This window comes from Hyla sarda, chromosome 4 (genome assembly GCF_029499605.1).
Source record: "Hyla sarda isolate aHylSar1 chromosome 4, aHylSar1.hap1, whole genome shotgun sequence".
NCBI lineage: Eukaryota > Metazoa > Chordata > Amphibia > Anura > Hylidae > Hyla > Hyla sarda.
The window spans coordinates 67495800-67509083 of NC_079192.1; the positions used below are offsets into that span (position 1 = coordinate 67495800).

The following is a 13284-nucleotide window of genomic DNA, read 5'->3' on the forward strand; positions in this document are numbered from 1 at the left end:
CGGCCGTACACCACGAAAAATGGGGATTTGGAGGAAGATTCAGAGACCCTGAAGTTATACGAAAATTCGGCCCATGGAAGGAGATCTGCCCAGTCATCCTGGCGGGAGGAAACAAAATGTCGCAAATAATCACCCAGGATCTGGTTAATTCTTTCTACTTGTCCATTGGACTGGGGATGATATGCAGAGGAAAAATTTAATTTAATCTTGAGTTGTTTACAGAGAGCCCTCCAGAATTTAGACACGAATTGGACCCCTCTATCCGAGACAATCTGCGTAGGCAACCCGTGAAGACGAAAAATGTGTACAAAAAATTGTTTAGCCAACTGAGGCGCAGAAGGAAGACCAGGAAGAGGGATGAAATGTGCCATTTTGGAGAATCGATCAACGACCACCCAAATAACGGTGTTGCCACGGGAAGGGGGTAAATCAGTAATAAAATCCATACCAATCAGAGACCAAGGCTGTTCGGGGACAGGCAGAGGATGAAGAAAACCAGCGGGCTTCTGGCGAGGAGTCTTATCCCGGGCACAGATAGTGCAGGCTCGCACAAAGTCCCCAACATCCGTCTCCAGAGTCGGCCACCAATAGAAGCGGGAGATGAGTTGCACAGATTTCTTGATGCCCGCATGACCTGCGAGATGGGAGGAGTGACCCCATTTGAGGATTCCGAGGCGTTGGCGTGGAGAAACAAAGGTCTTTCCTGGAGGAGTCTGCCTGATGGAGGCAGGAGAAGTGGAGATCAGGCAGTCAGGTGGAATGATGTGTTGCGGAGGGAGATCAACTTCTGAGGCATCCGAGGAACGAGAGAGAGCATCGGCCCTAATGTTCTTATCGGCAGGACGAAAGTGAATCTCAAAATTAAATCGGGCAAAGAACAGAGACCACCGGGCCTGGCGAGGATTCAGCCGTTGGGCCGACTGGAGGTAGGAGAGGTTCTTGTGGTCGGTGTAGATAATAACAGGAAATCTTGATCCCTCCAGCAGATGCCTCCATTCCTCAAGTGCTAATTTAATGGCTAGAAGCTCTCGATCCCCGATGGAGTAGTTCCTCTCCGCTGGAGAGAAGGTCCTAGAGAAAAAACCACAAGTGACAGCATGCCCGGAAGGATTTTTTTGTAGAAGAACAGCTCCAGCTCCTACTGAGGAGGCATCAACCTCCAATAGGAAGGGTTTGGAAGGGTCAGGTCTGGAGAGCACGGGAGCCGAAGAAAAGGCAGACTTGAGTCGTTTAAAGGAGTCTTCTGCTTGAGGAGGCCAGGACTTGGGATCAGCATTTTTCTTGGTTAAAGCCACGATAGGAGCCACAATGGTAGAAAAATGTGGAATAAATTGCCTGTAATAATTGGCGAACCCCAAAAAGCGTTGGATAGCACGGAGTCCGGAGGGGCGTGGCCAATTTAAGACGGCAGAGAGTTTGTCTGGATCCATCTGTAGTCCCTGGCCAGAGACCAAATATCCTAGAAAAGGAAGAGATTGGCATTCAAACAGACATTTCTCAATTTTGGCATAGAGTTGGTTGTCACGAAGTCTCTGAAGAACCATACGGACATGCTGGCGGTGTTCTTCTAGATTGGCAGAAAAAATTAGGATATCGTCCAGATATACCACAACACAGGAGTATAACAGATCACGAAAAATTTCATTGACAAAGTCTTGGAAGACGGCAGGGGCATTACACAGTCCAAAGGGCATGACCAGATACTCAAAGTGTCCATCTCTGGTGTTAAATGCCGTTTTCCACTCGTCCCCCTCTCTGATGCGGATGAGGTTATAGGCGCCTCTTAAGTCCAATTTAGTGAAGATGTGGGCACCTTGGAGGCGATCAAAGAGTTCAGAGATGAGGGGTAAGGGGTAGCGGTTCTTAACCGTGATTTTATTAAGACCGCGGTAGTCAATGCAAGGACGTAGGGAGCCATCTTTTTTGGACACAAAGAAAAATCCGGCTCCGGCAGGAGAGGAGGATTTACGGATAAAGCCCTTTTTTAGATTCTCCTGGACGTATTCGGACATGGCAAGAGTCTCTGGGGCAGAGAGAGGATAAATTCTGCCCCGGGGTGGAGTAGTACCCGGGAGGAGGTCGATAGGGCAATCATAAGGCCTGTGAGGAGGTAGAGTCTCAGCTTGTTTTTTGCAGAAAACATCCGAGAAGTCCATATAGGCCTTAGGGAGACCGGTTACTGGAGGAACCACAGAGTTACGGCAAGGGTTACTGGGAACCGGTTTTAGACAGTTCTTGGAACAAGAGGACCCCCAACTCTTGATCTCCCCAGTGGACCAATCCAGGGTTGGGGAATGAAGTTGAAGCCAGGGAAGTCCAAGGAGAATCTCCGAGGTGCAATTGGGGAGGACCAAAAGTTCAATCCTCTCATGATGAGATCCGATGCTCATAAGAAGGGGCTCCGTGCGGAAACGTATGGTACAGTCCAATCTTTCATTATTTACACAATTGATGTAGAGGGGTCTGGCGAGACTGGTCACTGGGATGTTGAACCTGTTGACGAGAGAGGCCAAAATAAAATTTCCTGCAGATCCAGAGTCCAAGAAGGCCACTGTAGAGAAGGAGAAGGCAGAGGCAGACATCCGCACAGGCACAGTAAGACGTGGAGAAGCAGAGTAGACATCAAGGACTGTCTCACCTTTGTGCGGAGTCAGCGTACGTCTTTCCAGGCGGGGAGGACGGATAGGACAATCCCTCAGGAAGTGTTCGGTACTAGCACAGTACAGGCAGAGGTTCTCCATACGGCGTCGTGTCCTCTCTTGAGGTGTCAGGCGAGACCGGTCGACCTGCATAGCCTCCACGGCGGGAGGCACAGGAACAGATTGCAGGGGACCAGAGGAGAGAGGAGCCGAGGAGACGAAACGCCTCGTGCGAACAGAGTCCATATCTTGGCGGAGTTCCTGACGCCTTTCAGAAAAACGCATGTCAATGCGAGTGGCTAGGTGAATAAGTTCATGTAGATTAGCAGGAATTTCTCGTGCGGCCAGAACATCTTTAATGTTGCTGGATAGGCCTTTTTTGAAGGTCGCGCAGAGGGCCTCATTATTCCAGGACAATTCTGAAGCAAGTGTACGGAATTGTACGGCATACTCGCCAACGGAAGAATTACCCTGGACCAGGTTCAACAGGGCAGTCTCAGCAGAAGAGGCTCGGGCAGGTTCCTCAAAGACACTTCGGATTTCCGAGAAGAAGGAGTGTACAGAGGCAGTGACGGGGTCATTGCGGTCCCAGAGCGGTGTGGCCCATGACAGGGCTTTTCCGGACAGAAGACTGACTACGAAAGCCACCTTAGACCTTTCAGTGGGAAACAGGTCCGACATCATCTCCAGATGCAGGGAACATTGGGAAAGAAAGCCACGGCAAAACTTAGAGTCCCCATCAAATTTATCCGGCAAGGATAAGCGTATCCCAGGAGCGGCCACTCGCTGCGGAGGAGGTGCAGGAGCTGGCGGAGGAGATGACTGCTGAAGCTGTGGTAGCAACTGTTGTAGCATAACGGTCAGTTGAGACAGCTGTTGGCCTTGTTGCGCTATCTGTTGTGACTGCTGGGCGACCACCGTGGTGAGGTCAGCGACAACTGGCAGAGGAACTTCAGCGGGATCCATGGCCGGATCTACTGTCACGATGCCGGCTGGCAGGTAGTGGACCCTCTGTGCCAGAGAGGGATTGGCGTGGACCGTGCTAGTGGACCGGTTCTAAGCCACTACTGGTTTTCACCAGAGCCCGCCGCAAAGCGGGATGGTCTTGCTGCGGCGGTAGTGACCAGGTCGTATCCACTAGCAACGGCTCACCTCTCTGGCTGCTGAAGATAGGCGCGGTACAAGGGAGTAGGCAGAAGCAAGGTCGGACGTAGCAGAAGGTCGGGGCAGGCAGCAAGGATCGTAGTCAGGGGCAACGGCAGAAGGTCTGGAAACACAGGCAAGGAACACACAAGGAACGCTTTCACTGGCACTAAGGCAACAAGATCCGGCAAGGGAGTGCAAGGGAAGTGAGGTAATATAGGGAAGTGCACAGGTGAAAACTCTAATTGGAACCACTGCGCCAATCAGCGGCGCAGTGGCCCTTTAAATCGCAGAGACCCGGCGCGCGCGCGCCCTAGGGAGCGGGGCCGCGCGCGCCGGGACAGAACAGACGGGGAGCGAGTCAGGTAGGGGAGCCGGGGTGCGCATCGCGAGCGGGCGCTACCCGCATCGCGAATCGCATCCCGGCTGGCAGCAGGATCGCAGCGCCCCGGGTCAGAGGACGTGACCGGAGCGCTGCAGCGGAGGGAGTGAAGCGAGCGCTCCGGGGAGGAGCGGGGACCCGGAGCGCTCGGCGTAACAGTTGTCAGACAGAAAAGAACTTCACAAATTTCTCTGTAGTATATCTGTAGTATACAGCAGCTGATAAGTACTAGAAGGGTTAAGATTTTTAAATAGAAGTGATTTACAAATCTGTTTAACTTTCTTGCACCAGTTGATTTGAAAACATTTGTTTCCCACTGGAGTTCCCCTTTAAGTTTGATTACCTAGAGTTTGTGCCATGCTCACTGAGTGGGTGGGGATTTGGGTAGTGCCCCGTGCTCTAAATTTACAAAATGTTTTGCCTGCTAACTCCTTCAACCTCTGCAGCAATGCTGGCAGCACTCACACATCTATTTATCAAAGAGAACCTCTTGATATAACGCTAAGCACATGCACTCAACTTCTTTGATCAACCATGGCGAGGTCTGTTCTAAAGAAACCTGTCCTTTGAAACTAGCAGAAAAAAGCTGAAGAAAAAAAAGAGCATACTTACTCCTCCACGAGCTCCTGGTTCCATGCCACCACTGCACCAGACATCCGTACACTGCAGAGGTTGCTTGTACATGCTCCAATGTACAAGAGGTTGTGATCTCTGAAGCTAAGATTGGTTGCAGTGGCCGCGCACAGTGTACAGTGACGCCACCCTATACTTCCACAGGACAGTCAGATGAGTTCTTTTCTTCCATGCAAGTGGATAGAAATCCATCTAAGTTATCTTCAGCTGTTGCATGACTACAACTCCCAATATTCCCTGACAGTTGTTGCATGCTGGGAGTTGTAGCCTTGAAGGTATCTATCATCTACCTAACTACCTAGATATAGTCTAAGAAGTGCTGGAGGCAAAAGCTGGGTGCCACAAACTCTTTGCAGCTTCGCACCTCTGTCACAGATTCTGTACATTTTGCAAGATCTGACGGGATAAAGAAATCCTGCAAACTGTAATATTATGTCCTGTAATATCCTGAAAAATAAACAGACACCAGACGGATCCCATTGAAGTCAACATGATCTCCACGGATCCATTGGTGTCCGTTGTTGACTTGACTGTCTGGCTCTGGCTCTCTTCTGACGCAGAATGAAGCTCTGACGCAAGTGTGAACCCAGCCTTACTGTACAAAGATTGGGGAAGGGGGGATTTTTGGTGTCTGAAGATTAACAAAAAGTTTACTGGCAAGAAAAGGAGAATTACAGGCTTCTGGGAGATGAAGACTACAATATATGTAGTACTGATTTATTAAAAATATATATTGATCAGTATACTTATTAGGCTCTGGTGTGTATTGGTTCTCATTGAGAAGATCCAGATCGTGTATGAAGTCTAAGGCTGCATTCACATTACATTTTGAAGATACTGGTCCGTATCTCATTCATTTAAATGAGCCGACCGGAGTCAAACAGTGACTCCGGTCGGCTCATTTTTGCCCCGTATCTGGTTTTCTGACCTGAGCTAAAACCGTGGTATGCCGCGGCGATGCGGGCGGAGGCTCATGACGTCACGGTCAAGCCCCGTCAATGCAAGTCTTTGGGTGGGGGCGTGATGTCTGTCATATTCCCTCCCATAGACTTGCATTGAGGGGACGTGGCCGTGATGTCACGAGTGGGGCGTGCCGTGACGTCACGAGCTCCGGCGCTGCACCCGACACTCAAAATGAACACCGGGTGCAGCAGGGAGGGATAGGGGATAAGATGTCTAGGGGCGGAGTACCCCTTTAAAAGGATTCTGTAGATTCGTCTACACTTCGGTAATTCTGTGGTGAAACTTGTTTAATCAAGAGGACTCCGCCAGAGAAGTTCCAGCACTGCGTGGTAGTGAATGGGAAGCTGTTTACTTTCCGCGTCAGATTCTGGAAATTCTGTAGTATAAAAGGAGCCTAACAGGCAATGCTCTATGGGAAAAAGTATGCAAATGAGCTTTCTGCTAGAAGCAGCATGAACCAGGGAGCAACATCTAAAGATGTGTTTCTGGATTGGCTTATATCTCTAATCATGTTTAATGCTCCTTTGGGGGTCATACATTAGCTTACCTTTATGTGGCAGTAAAGTTGCTTTTGCTGTTAAAGGGGCTGGCCAGACTTCATAAATAATGCATTTGTTCGGATGTGTTGCCAGAAACTGTAAATCCGCTCATGCCTTACCCCAGCACAGGACCCTCTGCTGCCTAGTATGGGTAAACAATGGATGAGGATGGTCTCCACATCAAGAAAACCAAATACGATGGTGGATTATCCAATGTGGAAAACCCCCTTTAAAGTAAATCTGTTACCGTTAGCTTTCAGGTTTAATGTTCTATATACTCTATATACTCCTTATGGGACTAACAAATACAGCTGAGTGCTGTACCTGAGAATAAGTTTTCATTGTCCTGTTTTTAATTCCAAAAACATTTTCTAAGAGGTTTTCCTGTCTCTGAATAGATCTATGGGTGGGGCTTGCCAATTGTGGATGTGAGGTCAGATGGTAGACCAGTAGAGCCGTCCATATGTCATCTGGTAAATTATGTTTTACTAGGGGGTTGGACAAGTGTAGGAGAAAGAGAGGTTGGCAAAAGAGGATAGTACAGGCGGGTAGTGGGCATCAGACCCAGACGGATGGAGAAGATGTGGAAGGTGCAGAGAATGAGAAAAAGTCAGAACTGATAAGGAGATTACTGCTTCTTAACAGAGAGTAATACTCGTGCACTGCATACGGATGGCACCATTATTAGACATCCTCCTCCTCGAGGCATACAAACTGAAGACTTCTCTGACTCCTAGGCTGTAGCCCAAACCTTGCTTCTTATAATCCCATGCTGCATGTCTGTGATAAACATGCAAATTGTCCAAATAATGTGCTACACAAAGCACTTAAATATTGACTTTGAAATGTTTCCTATAGCAATGAGCTTATCACCATTGACAGAGCACCTTACATGTACGAAGATGGGAACACCAAACATGCAATTCATGTACTGATGTCTGAAAATAATATATAAGTGAAGAAAAGGAAAACCGGCCACTCACCATGTTCATCTTCTTCTTTTATTGTACAGTGGTCCCTCAACATATGATATTAATTGGTTCCAGGAGAACCATCATATGTTGAAACCATCATATGTCGAGTACATATGTCTATGTAAAAATGGTAATTGGTTCTGGGGCCTCGGAACCATTCTATGTTGAATACATATCTCTATGGGAAACTGCTAATTGGTTCTGGGATGACCATTGTATGTGGAGTGCATGGGGAGTGTTCAACAAACCAGGGTGTCTGGGCATGCTGGGAGTTATAGTTTTGCAACAGCTAGAGGCACACTGATAGGGAAACATTGATGTATGGGGTGCATAGTGTGTATATGTATTGTATGTGATGTGTGACATCGCATACAGTACTGTACAGTTCTTTAAATACCTTCAGGGGGGACAGAATGTCCTCCATTACGATCCTGCCGACTACAGCTCTATAGGAAAGGAAGGGGAGGGCAGCCAGCAGCTCATTGGATATGGCTGCACTGGGGGGCGGGGCTTACACGGAGCTCACAGTGGAAGCCTGGACAGCATGTTAGCAGGACAGCATGTTAGTAACAGGAGGCAGAACAGGGCACACGGGGCACATTAAACAACTATCTGTCAGTTGCTGAAGTTGTCAGCGCTGTCAGATAGCTGTTTGTACGATGGCCCCTACACACAGCAGCATCATATTTCGATGCTGCCTTCAACATACGATGGGCTCTGAGAGGCCATCATATGTTGAAATGATCATATGTCGGGGCCATCATAAGTCGGTGGGTCACTGTATAAAATACTCACATACAGACATAAGGGAGAAGGAAGGAGCGGGGGGTACAAGCGGCAACAAGCTCCGTTTCGCACTAAGTGAAGTGCTCCTTCCTTCTCCCTTATGTCTGTATGTGAGTATTTTATACAATAAAAGAAGAAGATGAACATGGTGAGTGGCCGATTTTCCTTTTCTTCACTTATATGTATTTTGCGCTCTTCTTAACCAAAGCGCCACCGTCATCACATCTGCAAAGCACTTTCCTAGACCAGGGACCGGTGATCCTGCCCATCCGTAGTGCCGTTGGAAAATCCTTTTCTATTTGGTTACTAGTTGTCTGAAAATAATGACTTCTACTGTATTATATCAGGGTGAAGACAGCCAGTGGTACCTTCTTGGTCCAGTGGGCTAGCTGCGGTGGGCAGCTTTTAGCTATGTGATCTTCTCCACCTTGGCATAATGGTTGGTGGAACAAACCGAGACATGACTAATAAGAACACGCTTGTGGAACAGGTCATCATTTACAAAGCACTGTCTCAAGCAACATACTGTGCTACCAAGATGGCAGGGAAGGCCTTCTAAAAGACTATCATAGCAGGCACTAGGAATGCACACTATGGCTGGCACCTGTATGAGGAACATGTTGACTGACAGTGGATGACAGTGTAATACACCCCTCAATTGCTGCAAACCCATTTTCAGACAGAGAACTTCATGTTCTTTAGTCTTTGCCATGATGTTTCTTTTCATCTTTAAAGGGGTACTCCGGTGGAAACCTTTTTTTTTTATTTTTTTTTTAAATCAACTGGTGCCAGAAAGTTAAACAGATTTGTAAATTATTTCTATTAAAAAATCTTAATCCTTCAAGTACTTTTTAGGGGCTGTATACTACAGAGGAAATGCTTTTCTTTTTGGATTTCTCATCTGTCTGACCACAGTGCTCTCTACTGACCTCTGCTGTCCATTTTAGGAACTGACCAGAGCAGCATATGTTTGCTATGGGGATTTTCCCCTGCTCTGGACAGTTCTTAAAATGGACAGAGGTGTCAGCAGAGAGCACTGTGGTCATGACAGAAGAGTAATTCAAAAGGAAAAGCATTTCCTCTGTAGTATACAGCCGCTAATAAGTACTGGAAGGATTAAAGGGGTTCTCCCTTGTTTATACTGTTTTTTGTCATTATGTTTGTGTGTTATGTGTGTATAAGTATGTGTTTTTTTATGTGTGTTGTGATTATGTATACATGTATTTTCTTACCTTTTATGAAGATCCGGAAGCTGTCCCCTTTTTCTTCCAGTGGCTTGCTGTGCACCTCGGCCTCCGCCATGTTGTGTTCGGTAAGTGGGATGTCGGGGGGGGGGGGGGGGTGTTCTTGCTTCTGTCCTTCCTATCTTCTGATATCCAAGGCAAATCTTTTCTTCCTGTTTCTTCCGTGGCTCAGCGACGAATCTGCGGCCTCTTCCGGCGCATGTGCAGGTAGTTTTTTTTTTTTACCAATAAAGTTTTTTTTACCAATAAACTAACAGAGTAGTGTACGTTAGGTCTACGCTAATAGCGTAGCTTCGAGCAAGCGCAGACAGTTTGTCAATTAGACAAAAAAAACTTTATTGGTAAAAAAAAACTACCTGCGCATGCGCCGGAAGAGGCCGCAGATTCGTGGCTGAGCCACGGAAGAAACAGGAAGAAAAGATTCACCTCGGACGTCAGAAGATAGGAAGGACAGAAGCAAGAACACACCCCCCGACATCCCACTTACCGAACACAACATGGCGGAGGCCGAGGTTACACAGCAAGCCGCTGGAAGAAAAAGGGGCCAGCTTCCGGATCTTCACAAAAGGTAAGAAAATACATATATACATAATCACAACACACATAAAAAACACATACTTATACACACATAACACACAAACATAATAACAAAAAACAGTATAAGCAAGGGAGAACCCCTTTAAGATTTTTTTTAATAGAAGTAATTTACAAAACTGTTTAACTTTCTGGCACCAGTTGATTAAAAAAAAAAAAAATAATCCACCGGAGTACCCCTTTAAAAAGATGATGTTCTTCAACAGGAATGGTGTCATCCATTACTACAAATGAAAGTGACAAGTCACCTTAGAGTTCAGAACCTCCTCTGTGATTGCTAATATTCTTATGATGGACAGTAGTTCACATAATACAGGAAAACAAATGTTTAAATTGGTTGTCTTATAAAGGCAACCCATCTTTAACAGTGCAGATATTTACACATAACCAAGCTAGCTTTACACATAACCAAAAATGTCATAAAGTCCTGATAAATGTACACGCTTGGTCTGTGGCATGCATATTTATTCCGCACAGGAGAGGGCGACAAGCTGCTGCCAGAGATTGCTAGCAACAACTTATTTGTTAGCAGAAGAAAAAATCTGGGGTTTTGTAATCGAACATGCCGATTCACGTTTCCCCAAAACCTGCCAATGGGAGAGGCCCCACAATAGATTGGGTATGGACTGCCAAATTTTATTGCCAAGCACAAAAGGCAAAAAAAAAAAAAAAAAAAGGATTTTACATGTGAAACCACAGAAGAGGGGAAGAAAGTTGTCGATTTCAAGTTCCCATTTACAAAGTAAATTAAATTATTATTTTGTCGTCATTGTAGTAATGCCATACCACTTGCCGGGAGCACTTGCCGGGAGCACAAAGTGACAGGAAGCACAGGGAGATGGGAAAAAAACAACAAATGAATATAAAATGCTGAAAATACTAATATATAATATCAAAATATCACAAGGACTGGGACTCTAAATATAGGAATTAGAATTTATAGAAATATTTGTGAGTGTACTCTTTATCTGATCACCTGGATTTTAAGAACACAGAAATTTAAAGCCTGAAAAGAACCACTTTGTTGGAATCTTAATAACAATTCATATAGATAGGTTATGTGTTTCTTTCATCATGTAACTCAAGGGTTTAAACTGAGGAATTGAGGGGAAAAACACCAAAATCAGCCATTGTTAAACTATCCTTGCATTTTTCCTGGCGTTTTTTTCTCTCTCTCCCATAGAAGTCTATGGGGAAAAAAAAAACACTATCGTCATAGTCTCAGCAAGCTGCAATTTTTAAAACTGGCACTGAGCCAAAAAAAAAAAAAACAACAACAACACTAAAGAAGAGTGAAAAAAAAAACAATGGCAAAAAATGGCAAGTGGGTCTCGCTTTTCATTTTTCCCTATTGACTCCCAGCATAAGGGTAGGGTCACACATAGCGCATCCGCAGCCTATTTCACGCTGCGGATGCACCAACGCCAGTCAATAGATCGAGCAGGGAGTTTGTTCTAGTGACTGGCATCAGCGCGTGATTTTTATTTAATCTCATTAATTTGCTGCCACTGCAAATACTACAGATTTTACATATGGACATTCCCTACCGAAAATCTGCTGCATTTTCTCTACCTGTGGTGTCACCCACAGTCTTATTAAATGCTTTGAGAGTTATTAATCATCCCTTTTTCTACCTATGCTAGTCTGTTTACACAATGGAACATTGATGGATAGATATCCCAAAAATCTGAAAACAGGTTTATTTGGGCAGGAGAAATATGATAGAGACAAGACAAATTGGCACAGAAAGGGCATTACATGTAGTATCTCCAGAAAGGGAGGAACGCCTTTGATAGAAGGAGTACAAGCAATTCCAGATTACGCTGTACCCATAAAATGTTCCAGAACTGTAGTAAAGAAGGAAATGTATTTGTATGTAATTGTAAGTACTTTGAATGTGTACGCAGCGAATAAACAAAGATAGTACATATATATATATATATATATATATATATATATATGTTGAGCCTATCAGGCTGTGTTTGTGCGAGGGGCTGGAATATTCCGCCCCTAAACCACCAGGTGGGGCATACAGGTGTTGTAGGTGTGTATAACGCCCTTTGCTCTTACTGGAGGGGCGTTCGTGATGTTTTTCGGGATGGTTTGGCGGCAGCATAGCCACATGGGGGCTGATTCACTATCCAGGTCGCCGTTGGGACCCTCAATTAGGAACTTTGGACGAGGTTTGCTGGCTCTGCCCGCAGCGGTGGCAGGATCCGGGAACCAGCGAACCAGCGACCAGCAGATCACGGTCTAGTAAGGTTGTAGTTAGGACCTGCGATAGGTTTTCCCCGTCGGGCTCAACACTCAGTACTTAGTCGGCTGGGTTATAAACTACAGGATCACTCACTGTTCGGCACTTGCACTTCATTCGCGTGCTGCTGGCACTCATACGTCCGTGGGAATTTCGCATCCTGCCGTGCACAGGGCAGGTTGTGAAACCGGACGCCTGCTGAAATTGTTCATTAGGCGTCCCAGGCAAACGCCGAGGGGGGTCCCGGGACCCCCACATGTCGGCGATCGCCACAGATCGTCCGCGAAATCGCACGGGCGATCTGCGTTAATTCCGGTCATTCGGGTCAGTGGTGACCCGATGACCCGGAACTAGATGGTGATCGGCGGTGTACGATACACCGCCAATCACCTGCCGTTGCTGGGGAGAGGTGACAATACTGTCACCTCCCCAGCAACGCTGCTATTGGCCGGCGATCGTCCAGCCAATAGCAGTGCGGCAGAGGATGGGTTAACGGTCCCCTCCCGCTGCTGCACCTGCTCTCTGTGTTCAGTCAGCGGGTGCAGCAGTGAGAAGAAGACTGTGGATCCCCCCTCGGAGCTCCGGAGCCCCCTCAGGAGCCTTAGAATAGGGACGGCGGATTGCAGGGACAGGTAGGGGTTAATAAAGTTGAAAAAGTTTTTAAAAAGTCCCGTCCCCCCCCCCCCGACCCCCTAATACGTCCCAAAGGGTCCTATTAGGGTCTGATCCCTGACCCCAGGTCCTATTAGGGGTTCAGGGAGCTGCCACTGCCCCCCGCCACCATATAAAAAAGGCGATGGCCCGCCGGGCATTTTCGGTAGCGGAGGCTTATGCTTTTTTAGCCTCCGAATCTGCCAGTGAGGACGAGGAAGATCCTACATTTTCGTGTTGTTCCTCGTCCTCCTCATCATCTAGTAGTGATGATGAGTCCCCTGTACGGCGGCGGAGACACCGCCAGGCGAGGCCAAGCACCCCCCATGAGAGTGACCCAGTGACCGACACTAGTACGAGTGGCAATGCCGCTTGTAATAGGAGTCCGGCCCCCCAGACAACTGCACTGGAGCCCCCTTCCGGTGACCCTGTCTGGAGCCCCCCAGAGGGTTATCAGCCACGGATTCCTGAGTTTGTTGGCG

The 13284-nt window shown here is 47.0% G+C and overlaps 1 long non-coding RNA gene across 1 annotated transcript in view; it reads right to left on the reverse strand.

The window, feature by feature from the left end:
* Positions 1-6300: 6300 nt before the first annotated feature.
* LOC130368073 (uncharacterized) overlaps positions 6301-13284 on the reverse strand; it is a 50734-nt gene continuing 43750 nt past the window's right edge. The window contains exon 3 of the long non-coding RNA XR_008892281.1: positions 6301-6441. This is a non-coding gene — a long non-coding RNA (uncharacterized LOC130368073). The remainder of the gene's footprint in view (positions 6442-13284) is intronic.